Genomic DNA, 18,671 nt, shown 5'->3' on the forward strand with positions numbered 1-18,671 from the left:
TTCTACAGCTCTGTGAATAAGCACAAATCTAAACCAAGTAAAAATATTTTCCCGTACACTATTTGTTTTAACTGGTTTTAATTCAGTATATTTTACTGCTGGGGAACTGTAAAAGCAAAGAGTTGTTAAAGTGATAAATCAACAGTTCAATGATAACTTCCACTTTAAAAAAAAAACCCAAACTGAGAAATTTGTAAGTGTTAGAAATTTTATTGAAGTTAACATTCCATCAGATCAGATCAAATTGCAAGAAATTCCAAGCATACAAACAACCATCTGCATTAACGTGCCATTTTCTCCAAATGTCAAAAACATGCATGATACAAAAAGTATCTTTAGAAAGTCAAATTTACTGTCCATTTGTGCTGGGTAAGAATCATTCACTTCATGAAATCCATGTTAAAGGAACCCTGTCTTGGTTGTTTGTTATCACAGCATTCTTGTATAAATCCATCCTCCTCAATTCCCCACAGTGGGCTGCCATCTTGATTTCTCAGTGGAAGGGTCCATTTGAAACTCGTCAAGCTGACTGGGTGCTTGATAAAAAAAAAATTAAAAGAAAAAATGCTGATGGAATAACAATCATCTTATTCCTTTAAACAGAAAGTATAAATCCACCTTGAAGATATTCTACCATATACAGATCTTTAGTTTTGTAACAATTTTCAACTATGAAACTTTTTAAAGTTCTATGTGATTCATACATTTAGCTTCCCAAAAAAAGAACCAAGAAGAGACTGCACACAAATTTAAAGTTATTCTGTCAGATACACTTGTATTTATGTTTTAAAAGTAGCAGTCAATGATCAATTTTAATATTTAAAATTAACATTATAGTGCATATATGAAAAGGAGAAAGCAAAATCAAACTGCAAAATTCCTGGGAATCTAAATTGCAGAAACATTGTAGACACTGAAACCTCAATGCAGAAAACTTTCCAAGCTCCTTCAACAAAAACTAATTATAGAAAAAAATCTTAAGGGATTTTAAAAAATAGAACATTGCATAGTATACTTTTAAAGTCTTAAGAGATGATAATTTTTACATAACACAAATGACCTACAGGAGGTACTACATACCTTTAGTTAAGTTTGGGAAAATGTGAACCACTAAGAAAAACATTAAAAAAAATATCTGCCTAGTTACCTGGCATTATAACAAAATGTCATCTATCACTTTGCAAATACAACTAAAATATCAAATAGTTCTCATAGAATAACAAATCTATTATTTAAAACAGCTTATAACCAAAGGGGAGAAAGAGAAAAGGCCATATGATTTTACCACTATGATCTGGATTCTTCATGTTTAAACATAATCACAAAAGCTATTATAATCCCTGATCTATATACTTTTTATAACTCTCCATTTCAATTTGTGGGGATAATAAGGGTAAGTAACTTGGGGTAAGTAGGAGGGTATTTTTGCTCATAAGCTAATTTGTCTAATTGACTATAACTAGGGTGTGTTCTCTCCTGCATACAAAATAAAAATCTACCTCATAACTATGTAGATAACTAGAAGATACTGCAGCTTCTACAAAAAAATTATTGGTTCTTTATTTACATATCACTATTTTATTTAATATTTGTTATATGTCTTCATGTGAGGGTACATATGCCACAGCATGTGTGTAGATCAGAAGGCATCTTTCAGGTCTGGCCTTGCCTTTGACCTCCTTCCAAGACATTTTTGAGGCAGGATGCATAATTGTTATACACTGCTCCTTCTGAGAGCTTCTGAAAAATTCTCCTGTCTCTGCCTCACTTCTACCCACAAACATAAAGGGATTACAGAAGACTGACTACCTGCCATAGCTATTTGCTTTAAAAAAAAAATCATTTATTATTTACTTGGGAACAGAGAGAATGAGTATGGACATGCCAGGTCCCCTTGCTGCTGCAAATGAACTCCAGATGCATGCACCACTTTGTGCATCTGGATGTATGTAGGTACTGAGGAAATGAACCAGAAAAAGCAGACTGCAAGCATGCGCCTCTAACCACAAAGCCATCTCCTCAGAGATGCTCTGGTTTTTATGTGGGGGCTAGCTAGAGAGCTGAACACTGGCACTAAATCATGCAGAAAACGCTTTTCTATACACTGAATCATCTCCCTTGATTTTTTAAATTACTATTATTTGGTGTGTGTCACACTCCTTTAAAGGTATATCATGACCTCAATAGAAGCAAGATTTGTTTCCCTAGTAAATTGTAGTGATATCTCCTGAGTTAAAATGTAGTAATTCACTAAATAAATAAACTACCATTTGCCTGGTTCAATTCTTAAAATTAAGAAATGATGGTGCTTCTTTGGCATCTCAATTATAAGCTACTTTTCTTCAACCTCTGGTGTTAATGATCAGACTGTTAATGAAGCTGGTAATATAGTTCTCTAATTAACAATGACAGTTAAGATAGATTAGTATCAAGTTACAAACATTTAAGGAGCTACAGGTACAATTTATTCAATCTGGTCGATTAAATAATATGCAACCTTTTATACTTCATAAAGCAGGCAGAGAAGTACTCCAGAGGTCAGAAGTTCAAAGTCAGCCTGAACTACATGAGACGTTATGAGGGGAGGGAGTAGTAGTAAAGGGTTAAGAGGAGAAGAAGGGATAAAGGGAGGAAACCATAGTAGTTTATGCCTATAACCCTAACATTCAGGCTGAAGCAGGAGAATCAAACATTTAAGCCCGGCCTAGGCTACAGCCTTTAAAAAAAAAAAAAAATTATAGTATCATTCCAAAACTATTCAAAACATGCATTGGTTTATGTAAAAATACTGAATAAGTAATTGGCAAATCTGCCATGCCATCAGGGATATACTTACTTTTTAAGATGAATAATTCTATAGCAGAAAGCAAACTTAATTTTTTTAGGTTATTTTTATTATTTATTTGAGAGAATAGGCACACCAAGGCCTGCAGCCACTGCAAATGTACTCCAGACATATACGCTACCTTGTGCATCTGGCTTACGTGGGTACTAAGCGATCAAAACTGGGCTGTTAGGCTTTGCAGGAGAGCATCTAAACCATAAGCCATTTATCCAGCCCAAAAGCAAACTCTTGACATTGAAAAGAAATGCTCTATATGGACTCACACAAAGCACCAATAATCCAAAACCAAAGAATTTTGCAAAAGAGCAAGAGATTAATAAGCACAAATAAAAGTACTCAGCAAATACCAAAGCTAATTTTAAAAGTGGTCTGTGACCCCACAATTTACGACCCATATTCCCAATGAGGAGGATCCCTGTGGAGGGGGAGGAAAGGCAGTAGGCTAAGAATGGTACATGATTGTATACATGCTGTGTACATAACTAATAAACTTTCCAAAAAAGGTCTCTGAAGGATATAGAAATAATCATTTGCATTCATGAAGTTTCAGATATTCATAAAAACTATATTTGCAAATGAGAAAATGTTTGCAAATAACCAAAACTTAATTTAAAAGATTGTTTAAGGGCTGGAGGGATGGTTTAGTGGTTAAGGCATTTGCCTGCAAAGCCAAAGGACCCATGTTCAATTCCCCAGGACTCACAATAGCCAGATGCACAAGGGGGTGCATGCATCTGGAGTTCGTTTGCCCATTCTCTTTCTTTCTCTCCTTCCCTTTCTCTGTCAAATAAATAAATAAATACAAATAAAGTATTTTTTTAAATTGTTTAATAAAAGATTCCAGCATGAATACTTTAAACTTGGAAATTTTTCTTCCTCACAAAATGCAGTTTCTCATCAACAACACAAATAATCATAGTGCCTACCTCTTGTACTGATATGTAAAAAAAGATTTACCACATTTCTAACACATTACCTGACATACACAGATCTCCATAAATGTTGGGTCATCATTTACTACACAATAACTAAAGTATATGAGGACCTCAAGACAGTCAGAATAATTGATATTCCAACAGTAGAGCTATCTCTGAAGTGGTGGAGGGGTCATATTAAAGAATACGTAATGCTGGATTAAATCATATCCCAATGAAAATAATGGGTAGACCTTACCTGTCAATGTTCAACTACATTTTTCCCTCTCCAGTAACTTGTGAATACTAGCTATATTGAACAGATTTATCTAGAATTCCATTATCAGACAGACTTGGATATTTTGTGTTTGACATCTAATATTTAAACTTATAATATGGTTAGAATTCTTCCTTTTTTTTTTTTTCCTTTGAGGTAGGGTCTCGCTTTAGCCCAGGCTGACCTGGAACTCACTATGTCGTCTTAGGCTGGCTTCAAACTCACAGTGATCCTCCTACCTCAGCCTCTGCATGCACCACCACACCTAGCCATTTTGGTATCTTATACTTTGTTCTTCGTTCAAGGAGTATATGCTCATTCTAACAATAATTCCCACAGCAAATTTAAGTGTCACTAGCACTCAGGTCATCAATAACCATACCCTGGGCTGGGGAGATGGCTCAGAAATTAAAGGCACTAGTTTGCAAAGCCTGCCAGCTCACATCAATGCCCCAGTACCAACGAAAAGCCAAACACACAAAGTAGCACATGCATCTGGAATTTGTATACAGCAGTAAGAGTCCCTATAAAGCTCATTATCTCTCAGATAAATAAAACATTCTAAAGAAAAGGAGGTGTAAGGCTGGAGAAATAGCTTAGCAGTTAAGGCATTTTCCTGCAAAGCCAAAGGATCCCTGTTCAATTCTCCAGGACCCATGTAAGTCAGATACACAAGGGGAAGCATGCATCTGGAGTTCATTTGCAGTGGCTGGAGGCCCTGGCATGCCAATGCCCATTCTCTCTCTCTCTCTCTCTCTCTCTCTCTCTCATGCCAATGCCCATTCTCTCTCTCTCTCTCTCAATTTCAAATAAATAAATAAAATGTGGGCTTTTTTTTTAAATGAAGTGTTAAAAAATTAATCCTATCTTCTGAAACCAAATGCTAGGATTACAGAAATGTGCCACTACAATTAGCTTTTCTTTACCAAGATTAATTGCGAGTAAAGAATATAAAGAGAAATAATTAATAATTCTTATTTTAAAATCAATGGTTATAAAAGCTACTATTACTAATGAAATTTTATTATTTTAAAGCAAATGCTGACTTCACAGCAAAATGTAAAGTAACAAAAATTTTAATTTAGTGCAAAAATTCAAGCTTTCATGCCATGTAATTAAGGTATCTGGTGTTAGCCGGGCGTGGTGACTCACGCCTTTAATCCCAGCACTCAGGAGGCAGAGGTAGGAGGATCATCATGAGTTTGAGGCCACGCTGAGAATACATAGTGAATTCCAGGTCAGCCTGGGCTACAGTGAGACCCTTCCTCAAAAAAAAAAAAAAAAAAAAGATATATGGTGCTTATGAGTTGATCTGCATCTCTGTATTTTGTTTTAAATAGTTTGATCTTTAATATTTTTCAATTTTTATTTATCTGTGTGTATACGCACATGTGTGCATGAATCCTTCTGTCTCAGGACACCTCAGGTTCTCTTGCCAATACAAATGCATATCCATCTCATCTTTGGAGGACGCTAAGGTACTGAAGCCCAGGACAGGAGGTTTTTAAACCAAGCTGTTTTTGCCGGGTGTGGTGGTGCACGCCTTTAATCCCAGCACTCGGGAGGCAGAAGTAGGAGGATCGCCATGAGTTCGAGGCCACCCTGAGACTACAGAGTGAATTCCAGGTCAGCCTGAGCTAGAGTAAGACCCTACCTCGAAAAAAAAAACAAAAAAAAAAACAAGCTGTTTTAAACATGGAGCCATCTCCCCACTATCCTATGCTTTAGTCTTTAAATTTGAAAAGTTATATAAGAAAGCCCTGAAAAGTAAATTCACCTTTTTTTTTCTTTTAGTTTGATTTAAAACATACTTCAATCCTAAGCAGAATATTAACAAGTCTGGGTTGTAAGATATATAAAAAAACTGAAATGGAGAGATGGCTTAGCAGTTAAGGTTCTTGTCTACAAAGCCAAAGGACCCAGGTTCAATTCCCCAGTACCCAGGTAAAACAAGATGCACAAGGTGGAACATGCATCTAGAGTTCCTTTGCAGTAGCTAGAAGGCCTGGTGTACTCATTCTGTATCTTTATTGCTCCCTATCTGTCCCCATTCTCTCTCTCAAATAAATAAATAAATAACATTTTTTTAAAGAGAAGTCTTCACTGTCTTTTAAAAACAAAAACAAAAAAGACAGAAAAAGGATATATAAAAAACTGCTGGGCATGGTGGCACATGCCTTTAATCCCAGCACTTGGGAGGCAGGAGCAGCATCACTGTGTGTTTGAGGGAAACCTGGGACTAGAGTCAGGACAGCCTGGTCTAGAGAGACACCCTACCTTGAACAATTTTTAAAAGAAGATATATAAAAAGTAAAAAGCTAAGATTACTTGAGTAAGACCAAAAATTTTTTATGACTTATCAAAGTCAATTATGATAAACAAGGAAGAATCATCTTTTCTACAGCATTAGAATCAATCAAATATTCCCAGGCATCCCCCATTGGTTTAAAACTTTACTAGATAACCAATTTACAGACACTATTTGGCATAGGAGGAAATCACTGTCTATCACTTTTAATTTCTATTGAATCAAAATTTTGGCTCTAAGTCAGGTGTGGTGGTGCACGCCTTCAAGGAAGATTGCAGTGACTCCTGAGACTACCTAGTGAATTCCAGATCAGCCTGGGCTAGAGTGATATCCTACCTCAAAAAAAAAAAAGGCTTTACAACTATAGAGATGTTTCAGTGGTTAAAGGTGCTTGCAAAGCCTGATGGCCTGAGTTTGATTCCCTAGTAATCACATAACAGCAAATGCACAAAGTGGCACATACATCCAGAGAAAGTATACAGTGGCAGGAGGGCCTGGCATGCATATATTCGCTTTCTCCCCCTCAAACTTTTAAATTTGTCTTTAAAGCACGTCTACAAATCAATATTAAAGCTTATGCCTTAATAATGCATCTCACCTTGCTTTTTATTGGACTCCAAACAATAGCTGATAAACGACATGTTTAAAGAAAACCTGTATTAGTTGATAAATACTTACTTAGTACCTACCATGTGGCAGAAAACTGATTCGTTAATATGTGATCACACATGAAACTAATTAATAGCTAGGGTTGGGGAGATGGCTCAGCAGTTAAAAGGCACTTGCTTGCAAGCCTGCTGGCCTGGGTTCAATTCCCTAGTATCCACGTAAAGCTATATATACAAAGTGGCTGAAGAGTCTAGAGCTCACTTACAATGGCAGGAGGCCCTGGAAAACCCACATTCACTTTCATTCATTCTCTCCCATCACCACCTCACACCCCCAGCTTGCAAATAGTAATTCTCTTTTGCAAATAAAAAACATAAACTTTCTTTTTAAGGCAGGCATTAGCTCACACCTGTAATCCCAGCATCCAGGAGGCTAGGGTAGTAATGAGAGAAAAATCTAGAATCTGGGTTTGTAAGTGTTTTGTAGATTATTCTTGTAAAATAGTAGGCAATTACCTAAATTTCTTTGAAAATAAATCCTCTGAGAAATTCACCCAAATCCATTTTATGTAATTTTTCTTCCTCTTTCCCACTAGTCACGTTAGGAGTAGAAAATTATTCCATAGTAGTGGTAATAAATAACACATCTTATATATGAAATCATAATCTCCATGTCAATCAGGCTAAAGATTTTGTTAGGCTTTCAAGAATAAACTCAGAATTAACTTATGAGAAGTAATTACATATTGGAAATCATTTAAAAGAATGTTCTTTTTAAATGAAAATCCAAAGGGTTCCTGAGTTCTGCACTGAAAAGATTAGCAGCATAGAGTTAGAACCAAAGGCACTATCAAGTCTTCTTCCTAAAACCACAACCACACAGTCAACATTTTAGGCTGTGTGGCTATTTCAGTTCAAGTACTCTTGTTTTAACATTGTAATGGGAAAGCAATCTCTTAAGCATTCAAAGAGTAAAGATATATTGCAAAAACCTTTACTTCTAAAAATAAGGGGAGGGCATATATCCACACCCAAATCTCAAACAGTATTTGAAACAGGCCCAAATGTGTGCCTCTGCATTTTAATTCTGAGTTTAAATGAAGAAAACAGAATAAGCAACACATGATAAAGATACTCACATACATAACCATGTACTGTTCTGGTATTGGCAAGAGCTTTGCTAAGTTCCTACGTATTTTTACAATTACAAATCAGTAACACAAAAGTTCCACTTGTGCTTAAAATTAAAAACAAACTAAACAGGTAAATTGAATAATACTTACTAAATGTTTCCATCAATGTCTACTATGTTGAATAGGCCTTTATTCCATCTGGGGACTTACATTTCTGCAACAGAGAAAAAGAACAGATTATTAAGAGCTATGACTCATACCACAACTTTTCTACCTTAGAAGGAACATTCACCAACAGGCCAAGAGCTACAGCCAAAGACAGAAAAGCTCTAAAAGGATCTTAACTTGGGTAGTGCAGGAACTCACTTTTAGGAGTTACTAAAATTTAAGCCTCAATCTCTAGCCAGGCATCCAAAGTTAAGAAGAGACTAGAAGATGAAATAATTTTGCAGTTACCTAAACTTTCCAATGAAAGCTTTCGTTACCATCTCCAAGGTCATTCTTCTCAATATTACCACATACTCAACTACTCAACTAATTTTCTTTTTTTTTTGGGGGGGGGGGGGTTAAGGCAGGTTCTACCTCTAGCCCAAGCTGATCTAACTTGGAACTCACTCTGTAGTCTGAGACGAGAATGAAACTCAAAGAGATCCTCCTAACTCAGCCTCCCTAGTACTTAAATTACAACTAATTCACCATGTCTAGCTTCTTCAACTAACACTAATTCTTATATTCTTTTTTGTTTTGTTTTTGTTGGGGTTTTTTCGAGGTAAGGTCTCACTCTAGCCTAGGCTGACCTTGAACTAACTGACTCTGTACTTCCAGGCTGACCTTGATCCTACCATCTGCCTCCCAAGTGCTAGGATTAAAAGTTTGTCACCATTCCCAGCACTAATTCTTATACATACATTTTGAATTAAATTATTTTGGGCTGGGGAGATTGCTCAGAAGTTAAAGGAACTTGCTTGTAAAGTCTATTAGCCTGAGTTCCATTCCCCCAGTACCTATTTAAAGCCAGTTGCACAAAATGGCACGGGAGTACACATCTATAAATCCTAGTATTTGGGAGGCAGAAGCAGGAAGATTCAAGGTCGTCCTTGAATATAATAAGACCCTCAGCTATGAAAGACCTGTCTAAAAGAAGCAAATAAGAAGTCATTAGCATTAAATAAGAAAACAGCTTTTAAGGTAACTCATAAAACCAGCCATCATAGTTCATACCTATAATCTCAGCACTCAACACTAGGGAAACTACAGCAGAAAGAATGCTAGGAGTTCATGAGCTACATACTGAGATGGTTGCCTAGCAACCAGAGCTCCATTCCCCAGTACCCCAGATGCACAGCGTTGTAGGCATCTAGAGTTCAACTGCAGTGGCTAGAGACCCTAGTGCATCCATCCACTTTCTCTTTCTCTCTTCCTCCCTCTCTCTTTCCCTCTCCCCCTCCCCGCTTGCAAATAAATACCTTTTAAGATATTAAAAAAGGAAAAGCTTTGCATCCAATCTATTAGAAGAAATGAGCTTGTGAAATAAGGACAATTGTGCTTGAAATGGAGTTGATTTCTACTTAAGGAAATAAATCCTTAATAAATTAGAAAAAAAAATGTTTTCATTGGGCTAGAAAGATGGCTAAGCAGTTAAGGCACTTGCCTGTAAAGCCAAAAGACCAAGGTTTGATTCCCCTGAACTCACATAAAGCCAGATGCACAAGGTGGCACATGCATCTGGAGTGTGTTTGCAGTGGCTAGAGGCCCTGGTGCGCCCATTCTCTTTCCCTATCTGCCTCTTTCTCTTTCAAATAAACAAGTAAGCCAGGCCTGGTGGTGCACTCCTTTAATCCCAGTACTTGAGAAGCAGAGGTACAAGGATCACCATGAGCTGTAGGCCTCCTTGAAACTACATAGTGAATTCCAGGTCAGCCTGGACTAGAGTTGAGACCCTACCTCGAAAAACCAAAAAAATAAAATAAAATATTTTTAAATGCTTTCATTGCAGAGTTCTGCCTTTATTGTTAAAATCAATTTCACACTTTAATTTTCTAGTGTCTGCACTTATATCATTAATATCTTGGTAGGCATAAAAATCATTAAATCAATCACCCAACATGTTATTACAGTAGTTGTAAGAGAAATAATACATGATATGCAATGAAAAATACAAAGTCTATGTAAGAGAATTACTCTAGGATTATTTTTAAACACATACTTAAGAGATCTTAAACTAGGGCTAGAGAGATGGCCTAGCGTTTAAGGCGCTTGGCTGCAAAGCCAAAGGACCGAGGTTTGATTCCCCACAACTCACATAAGCGGGCAAAAGACTCTGGAGTTCATTTGCAGTGGCTAAAAACCCTGGCATGTCCATTCTCTCTCTCTACCTGCCTATTTCTCTTTCCCTCAAATAAATGAAACTAAAAAATACTATTTAAGAAAGGAGATCTTAAACTATTAACTCAGTAGTATTCATACAAACTAGAAGATTAAAGTCCACAAATAAAGTATCAAGGTTATAGAGCATATTTATATTAGAAGCTACCTCCTAATTGCTGAATCATAGCTGTATTTTCATCTAATGCCTCTTAAAATCTCAGAAGTAAAAAATAAGTTAATTGGTTGTCTACAGCCCAAATTTTTAAAGACCCCGACCAGAAAATTAAACTTTAAAGAAAATTTAGAATTACACATTTCACATAATCTAGACTGTAAATGTGTCATAATTCATATTACCTATAGCAGAAGTGATTTCATTTCTTTGCAGAGCCAGATAATTCTTTAGTTATCAGAACACTGATACAATCGAACCTAATCACTTCTTGTTAAGGCCATTTTCTATAAGCTCAAGAATTAGTATCAACTGCTAAAATAAATCTAAATATTAAGTATAACCAAATATGGTGGCTCACGCCTTTAATCCCACCATTTGGAAGGGTAGAAAAATGGCTATTGGTCATAAAAAATAGCTTCCATGAGGCTAGAAATTAACTTAGCAATTACTTCATCAAGTTTTTTTTAATTACTAAGGTTGAAAAAAAAAAGACTGAAAAGCCTCATTTAAAATAGCAACCCTAAAAAAAAAGAAACCTACCCTTCAGCTGTTTATTGTTTCCTTTCTTTAATGAATCAAATCACACCTTTGGTAGGTCATTATAAACATATAAAACTTCTGATGAACTCATACAACACACACCTAATTTTCACTTTTTTAAAAAGTACTCAATAAGTAAATTCCAACTGAGTATTCTATCAGTTGCAGAAAGCCAAGTCTAATCCTACCATTTGTGTAACGTACGTCTGAGATGAAAAGCATATTTTGGCTTTTTGGTGTATTCTATTTTTTAAATGCTTTAGGTGAGAAATCTGTAATTTTCTTTCACACACACAGTAATACAAGTTTGAACAAACTGGAAAGGAAATGTGTTTAGCAAAAACAAACCCAGAAAAATTACTCTCATCTATTTGACTCAACAGAACAACATAACAAGGACTAAGGAAAAACTTTATTTTCCATAGGCATGCAAGACAAAGGTCTTTCCTTTATTAACTGGTTACTTCATTATTTTCTTATTTCCCAAGGAAATTACTCATTATATTTCATATTTCCTCTGGTCAACCACTTAAATAATTGGATATTAATCTCCAAGTTCAATTCTCCATGAATTTCTTTACATTTATTAGTGGACTTATTTTCTTCTTTCACATATCCAGGTTTTAAGATGTTATTTGGCCAGATATACCCTGAACCCAATACCTACTATTTCCAAAGTATTTGTGACTTTGACTTTAAAAGCAATTTGCTAAGATAAAAAGATCTCTTTAGAAGCAATGAACGCACGTGCTTCCTGGAAAACTCATATTTGTATTTGTTTTAAAACTAAGTACTAAAGACATAAAATAGTATCATAAACAACTAATAACAAAATATCTAAGTGCAAATGTAGTTTTTGATACAGAGTTCTTTTAAGAATCAAAGAAAAAAAAGAATCAAAGGAGAAGCAAATGCAAAATTTTAAGACATTCTTATGTGATCTATATTAAAGAAAAGCTCAACAACCATGAAGACAACCCTGATGATTCTGCTGCATTTATAACCATAATCCAAATCACTATTTTATTGGGAAGTACTTATTACTACGTATAACTACATGCATGCATCAACAAATTATATGCACCAACCGTTTTAATAGTTAATGTAAAAGCATTTTAATAAAAGGTAATTTGAGTCTTCTTGCCCCTATTCTTAAAAGAGAAAATGGTTTATGTCTCATTGACAAACTTTAGTGATATTTTTCTATTAGTTATGAATTGTGGATAACTATTCAATTAGAGATAATAGACAAAAACATTTACTTACTTGCTATATAAAATACAGACTTTTCCATACTTCCTTTATTCTAAAAGATTAAGCTCTATCTCAGTCCTCAAAACGGCACACCTTTTGGGGAAAACAAACAACATTCTAAACAACTTATTCATGAAGCAATTAACAAGTTGAAATAAAATGTTTTAAAATTTTCTCATTACACAAAAAAACTACAAAACTTCTATCGTTTTATCAGAAACCTACTACTCCAAATGACAATCTACTTCACATTTTCCAATATTACTTGTAATATTTAGAAGATGAAAAAATCATTTACATGGTACTTTTTAGAAAAAAAAGACGAAACTTGGGTCCTTGGTTGTCCCCCAAATACAATCAATCTTGTGAACAAAGTTACACAAAGCCTTAAAATATTCAGCAGTTTAAGCTATTTAAAGGTACATTAAAATAGTTATGCATATACTTTTAACTCATATAGTTTTAAATTATTTCAGATACTCATAAATTTTAAGATCACAAAATTAATTGGTGACAATACAAATCATCAAAAAACACAAAAATCTAATAAAACAATTTTTATGTCAAATCAATGCAAATTTAGATCTTACCTGGGATAAAAGCTGTATTTGTTCACAGCCATCTGCAACCACATTAATTTTAATCTTGTAAATTACCTTTAAAAACAAAGGGAAGACCATATCAGTATTTTGATCTTTGAACAGTTCCAGGCCAAAGAATTCACTGGGATACAATGAGAAAATACTCCAAAGCTATTCGGGCAAAATGAGCAGTAGCAGTTATTTCTTCAATGTCTATTTGTCATTGTTTTTCTCATCTTGTGATTGCACTGACAAATACTAAGGGCTAAAAGGGTTAAGACATGGGAATGAAAAAGAAATACAAAAAACAAATCAAATGTGTAGGCAAATTTATGATTATGACCTTATGTATTTTTCTCATTTTGATAGCAGATAATAAACAAAAACAAGGAAGTGTTTACAATTTTAAAAGACTGCAATCATCTTAAAATTCCCTTTACCATCATCTACAAATACCTCTTACGATTGTTAGCATTAAATATTAACTCCTTCAGGAGAAAATAGTAAAGTTAAAATGGCCACTGGTTACTTTAAATTTTAAACTACATGTTACTTGATATCACCAAGAGGGAATTAGCTTTGTCTTTTTAAGCAGCTCTGAAACTTGTAGGATCTATGACCTTCGTTCAATTTCAAACCAGTCTTTAAGAATTTCTCTTTCTCCTCCTCCCATTTACCATGAAAAAAGAGCTTAAGATGCCAGCAATTATTTTTATATCTTACTATTAAAAAAGGATTCTAAAGAATTTGAATCTCAATCTTTTCAAAATCACTTTCCCTCTTCAAAATTTTCAAAAGCATTTATTTGAAAAAACAAAATAAGGACTAGATTCAGTAAAATCAAGGTATGCGCAACTGATATTCCAAAAGCTACTGAAAAAAATTTTACCGGAAATCATGCCCCTCTAAATACAGTCCTATAAAGCAGGCTGATTCTAGATGTAGCACCTAAGTAACCCCCAACACTATCTTTACGCAGTTCTGCACCTTTACAGCATAAGGGCTCCGCAGAAAGAAGGCAAATATATTATTCTAAAATACACAAAGGTTTGTGCATCCCTGAATTGTTCCTCAAACCATTCAACTTAAAATCCCTTTTCAAATTTTTTTAATTATAGGATGTGAAGAACAGTGCCATTTTTAAAATCTCTATTTTTTAAATGCTGTTCCGTTTTAAACTCGTCTAGATTTTTATACATGCAACAAATGCAACCAATATGGCTCCTGTTCATCGCCCATTACGGAGAGTAGCCCTACTTTAGGATTTGCACTACAAAAAAGTAACTTGAAGAGATTTGGTATTAAAATATTCCTTTACAAAAGTTTCTCCTTCAAGATTTGTGGTAACATATATAGTCTCTTTTTAAAACAACAAAATAATGAGCTTTAACTTTTAAAGATTAGGAACTGACCCAAGTACGTTTTTAGCATTCAGGTGTGAGAAGTTACAGATAACGGCTCTTTCCGAGCATTTAGGAAAGTATCACACAGTATATTTGTGTTCAAATATCATGATGTCAAACGATCTTGGCATAATTACTCGGTTAAAAAATCCTAAATTAATCAAACGTCATCATCTAGCCCCGTAATTATCACATCTATTTCCATTAAACACCTTAGCGGATGCAGTTAAACTTGCCTTCCTAATTTCTTCTGAAATACCAGCAGCACTCCAGCAACTTGCATTTTAAAAAACACAACCTTCACGTCATGGGCGTTTAACCAACACCAAACAACCTTCGCATCTATTAACACTAGAGCCGTTTGAGAAAGCAGCTTTGAAAGAGTTAAAAGCCAACACCCAATGGGGCGAGAAAAAAAAAAAAAGACAAGTTTTCTTTTGGTTTAAACGTAGTCAGGGCTTCCATTGTTCTTTTAAATTCGACCCCCAAGACGAGTCTCCACCTCACGGGGAAAGAGATTAAGGGCTGCTGGGTGGGAGAACCTGGAAGGGATCTTTCCCCGTGAATATTCAAAAGAACTCACCAGGGCAGAAGGGGCCTCTCCCGGCGCGGTCCCCTCGGGGCTCCCGCCTGCGGCCGCCGCCGCCGCCCCCAGTGCCCGCGGGCTCGGTCCAGGCCGTAGCTGTGCAAGGGAGCCCCGGGCCCGCAGGCTGTCCCCCGCGGCACCCGCGACCCTGGAGGGCGGCGAGCCGAGAGCCGGCCGCCGCGGCCCGCCCGCCCCCTCCCGCCCGCCCGCCCGCGAGCTCAAGGACATTTTGCTTTTCCTGCCAAGGACAAAGGACAATAAAGGGAGCCGGGGAGCCACTCACCGGGTCGGAGCGCGGCCTCGGGCACCGGGTTGCTCGTCCATCCTCGAATCTCGGGCCGCACGGCCCGTCACGGCCACCCGCCCACGCCAAGTCCAAGCGCCCGGGAACCCCGCTCCCGGAGATTGGGGGGGGAAAGCCTCCAAGGCCGCTGCCGCAGCGGAGCTTCGGGGCGTCGTGGGCCCGGCCGTCCCGGGGCGCCTCGGCCGCGGGCTCCCACGTCGGCGCGCGGGCCCGCCAAGCCCCCGCCGCCACCCCGCTTCCCGCGAGCCGCCCGGGCGCAGTTCCCCGCCGGCCAGCGACGGCCCCTCGGCCGCGGAGGAACGCCTGACAGCTCGGAGTGCTGCTACCTCTCCGGCCATCTTGTGCCGTGTGTGGTGTCTCTGCCGTCTCCTCTCTCGGCTTTACTCCCTCCTCCTCCTCCTCCTCCTCCTCCCCCCGCCCCACACACCACACAACATGGCCTCTTCGCTGCGGCGGCAGCTGCGGCGGCGGCAGGAGCTTCACCGCGCTCCAGCTCGCTCCCCGCCCCCACCCTCCCGGCCCCGCGAGCCGCCAGCGCGCACGCGCGCCGCCGCCCGCCCGCCGCAGCCATTGGCTCCTCGAGCTTCCTGCCCTGGCTCCCCGCGAACGTCCTCACGCATGCTCGCTGGCGTAGTTTTCCCCGCCCCTCACCAGCAGTTACTTCCATACTATTGGGTAGCTGTGGTCCCGCCCCTTTCTCCGCTTCCGCTCCGATAGGATAGCTTTAATGCCACTTACGGCCACTGGGCGTTTCTGGCTGTCCCCAGAAGTCACAGAGCTGGATTGGCAGATGATGAAACCTTTGGGTCTGCGGCTGAGACGTTGCTTTCGGTCCCGCACTGCGGACCCCTCCGAGCTGATGGGTTTCGGGTGTAGGCTAAGCCGAGCTTAAATCACTAGTACAGGACCCCACAGGTCACACCTTCGCCTCTGGAAAAAGCTCAGGGGTCCGTGTCTCTAGATTCAGAATTGTTCTTCTTTACAGAAAGGGGTTGGGAAGAGACGGCATGATTGACAAGATGAACGTCCATAACTCCTGGTTAGGCAGCCATATCCCCAAGGATTTTTTCACCGAAGCAACTATACCTATCTATCTTCATGGTCGCAGAGTCGGGAGCAATAATTTTATGGCCAGCCCATTCCCTAACCTATTTGAGGGTTTGTGCTCCTTCTGGCCCATTAACTCGAGACAGGTCTGTTGGTATGTCCAGTGTCCGGATGCCTCAGTGAACCCATCTCAGCCCTGATAAACTGGATTCCACACTCTAGGCAGTGTTTGTTAAAGTGGCAATGGACTTAATCACTGTCTACCTGTCCAACCTTCTCCAGAGAATCCCGCAAAACAGGCTTCACTACCAGCAAATTTTTTTTTTTAATCCATTACTTCTCACTTAAGTCTGGAAGGAAAGTTTTAGGCAGACCACAGGAAGAAATGAAAAATCTGAACTGTCCTGGTACAGATGGGTTGGGGGGGTGATTACATGGAAATAGGGGGAAAGAATGTAGGCATGGAGCCTACAAAGTAGTTCTATCCCATTTAAAAATCATATTGAGCAGGTCGTGGTGGTGCACACCTTTAATCCCAGCACTAGGGAGGCAGAAGTAGGAGGATCGCTGTGAATTCGAGACCAGCCTGAGACTACATAGTGAATTCCAGGTCAGCCTGGGCTAGAGTGAGACCCTACCTCGAAAACACAAAACAAAACAAGCCCAGTGTGGTGCGCACGCCGTTAATCCCAGCACTTGGGAGGCAAAGGTAGGAGGATCACTGTGAGTTTTAGGCCACCCTGAGACTACATAGTAAATTACAGGTCAGTCTGGGCCAGAGTGAGACCCTGACTCAAAAAAAAAAAAAAAAAAGAAAGAAAGAAATTAAATTTTCTCACCAGGCATGGTGGATCATGCTTGGAACCCCCAACACTTAGGAAGTTAAGTCATGAGAATTGCCATGTGTTTAAAAGTAGATTGGGCTACAGAGAACATCTCAAAAATAAAAATTGGAGGCTGAAGAGATAGCAGTTGAGGTGTTTGCCTCCAAAACCAAAGGACCTAAGTTCAATTCCCCAGGACCCAAGTAAGCCAGATGCAGAAAATGGAGCATACATCTGGAGTTCGTTTGCAATAGGTGAAGGTCTGGCACACCCATTCTCCCCTCCCCCACCCCCTCTCACTTTCTCTCTCTCTCTCTCTCTCTCTCATAAATAAAAACATGAAAATGAATGTTTTTTTGTTTTCTGAGGTAGGGTCTCACTCTACCCCAGGCTGACCTGGAATTCACTATGTAGTCTCAGGGTGGCCTCAAACTCATGTCAGTCCTCCTACCTCTGCCTTCCAAGTGCTGGAATTAAAGGTGTGTGCCACCACACCCAGCATGAAATATTTTTTAAAAATAATAAAATTTAAATTTAAAATTAATTGCTTAAATTTTCTCCATTTAATTTTCAAGAAACATTTCCTTACATCACCTAGATTTGAGTAAAGTTTTCTTCTCTAAATAGCTCCACCCTGGGCCATTCTCCCTTGTTCTTCCATGTTCTTTAAAAAAAAAAATTGATTGATTGACTGATTGATTTGCAAGCAGAGACAAAGCAGAGAGACAAACGGAGAGATAATGGACACACCCGGGCCTCCAGTGGAACGCAAGCACCTTAAACGCTGAGCAATCTCTCCAGCCCTTCCTTGTTGTTCTTGCCATGCTTTTATTCCCTCCTTTTTCTTTTCCTTCTCCCCTCCTGCTATTGCCTAAAATCCATCCGTGAGTCTGCTTTTCCTGATTCATCATCAGGTGCTTCTGAGCCAGCAAAACATGTCTGCACAAGCCCTCAGTGAATGAAAACAGTCATGGCTAAGGCCAGAGGCTGCAAAATTTGAAGCTAGCCTGAACTATATAGTAAGATCCTCGCTCCAAAAGTTTTGCCTATTCTTCTTTTTTCTTTTTTAATTTGAGAGACAGAGAAAAAGAGACTTTAAGTGGAGAATTGAACCTGAGTCCTTTGACTTTGCCAGCAAACATCTTAACCGCTAAGCCATCTCTCCAATCCACCAATTTTTTTTGGTGGTGCTGGTGCTGAGGATCAAACTCTGGGCCTCGCACAGGCCTCGCACGTCCTAGTGAAGTACTCTAGGTATTCCCACAGCCCAACCCTATCTCAATACAAACAAACAAAAAAGGTTAATAATAATAATAAGACAGAAAAGAATTGAGTTAGCTCAACTAGATGCCAGGTGTTCTGTACCCTCACTATGGATTAACTCACTTGACACTTTGGTAAGAGATAGCTGTTGTCTTTGTGTATTTATTATCCCTATTAGGAAACTGAGGCAAAAGGAGAAACTTAAGAAACTTGCCCAAGGCTGGAGAGATGGCTTAGCGGTT

At 38.5% G+C, this 18,671-nt stretch overlaps 1 long non-coding RNA gene across 2 annotated transcripts; it reads right to left on the reverse strand.

Annotated features, from left to right (window-relative positions):
* Window positions 1-190: 190 nt before the first annotated feature.
* Window positions 191-15,457, reverse strand: LOC123459232. Of its 2 annotated transcripts, none has more exons than XR_006636117.1 (5): window positions 15,275-15,457; window positions 13,012-13,077; window positions 12,434-12,514; window positions 8,236-8,299; window positions 191-536 (listed from the first exon to the last, which is right to left on the reverse strand). It is a non-coding gene; the product is annotated as an uncharacterized LOC123459232 (long non-coding RNA). The 2 variants fall into 2 exon arrangements; XR_006636118.1 differs by lacking the exon at window positions 15,275-15,457 and adding an exon at window positions 13,892-13,909.
* Between the last annotated feature and the right edge of the window lie 3,214 nt (window positions 15,458-18,671).

Source organism: Jaculus jaculus, chromosome 3 (assembly GCF_020740685.1).
Source record: "Jaculus jaculus isolate mJacJac1 chromosome 3, mJacJac1.mat.Y.cur, whole genome shotgun sequence".
In the NCBI taxonomy this organism is placed as follows: Eukaryota; Metazoa; Chordata; class Mammalia; order Rodentia; family Dipodidae; genus Jaculus; species Jaculus jaculus.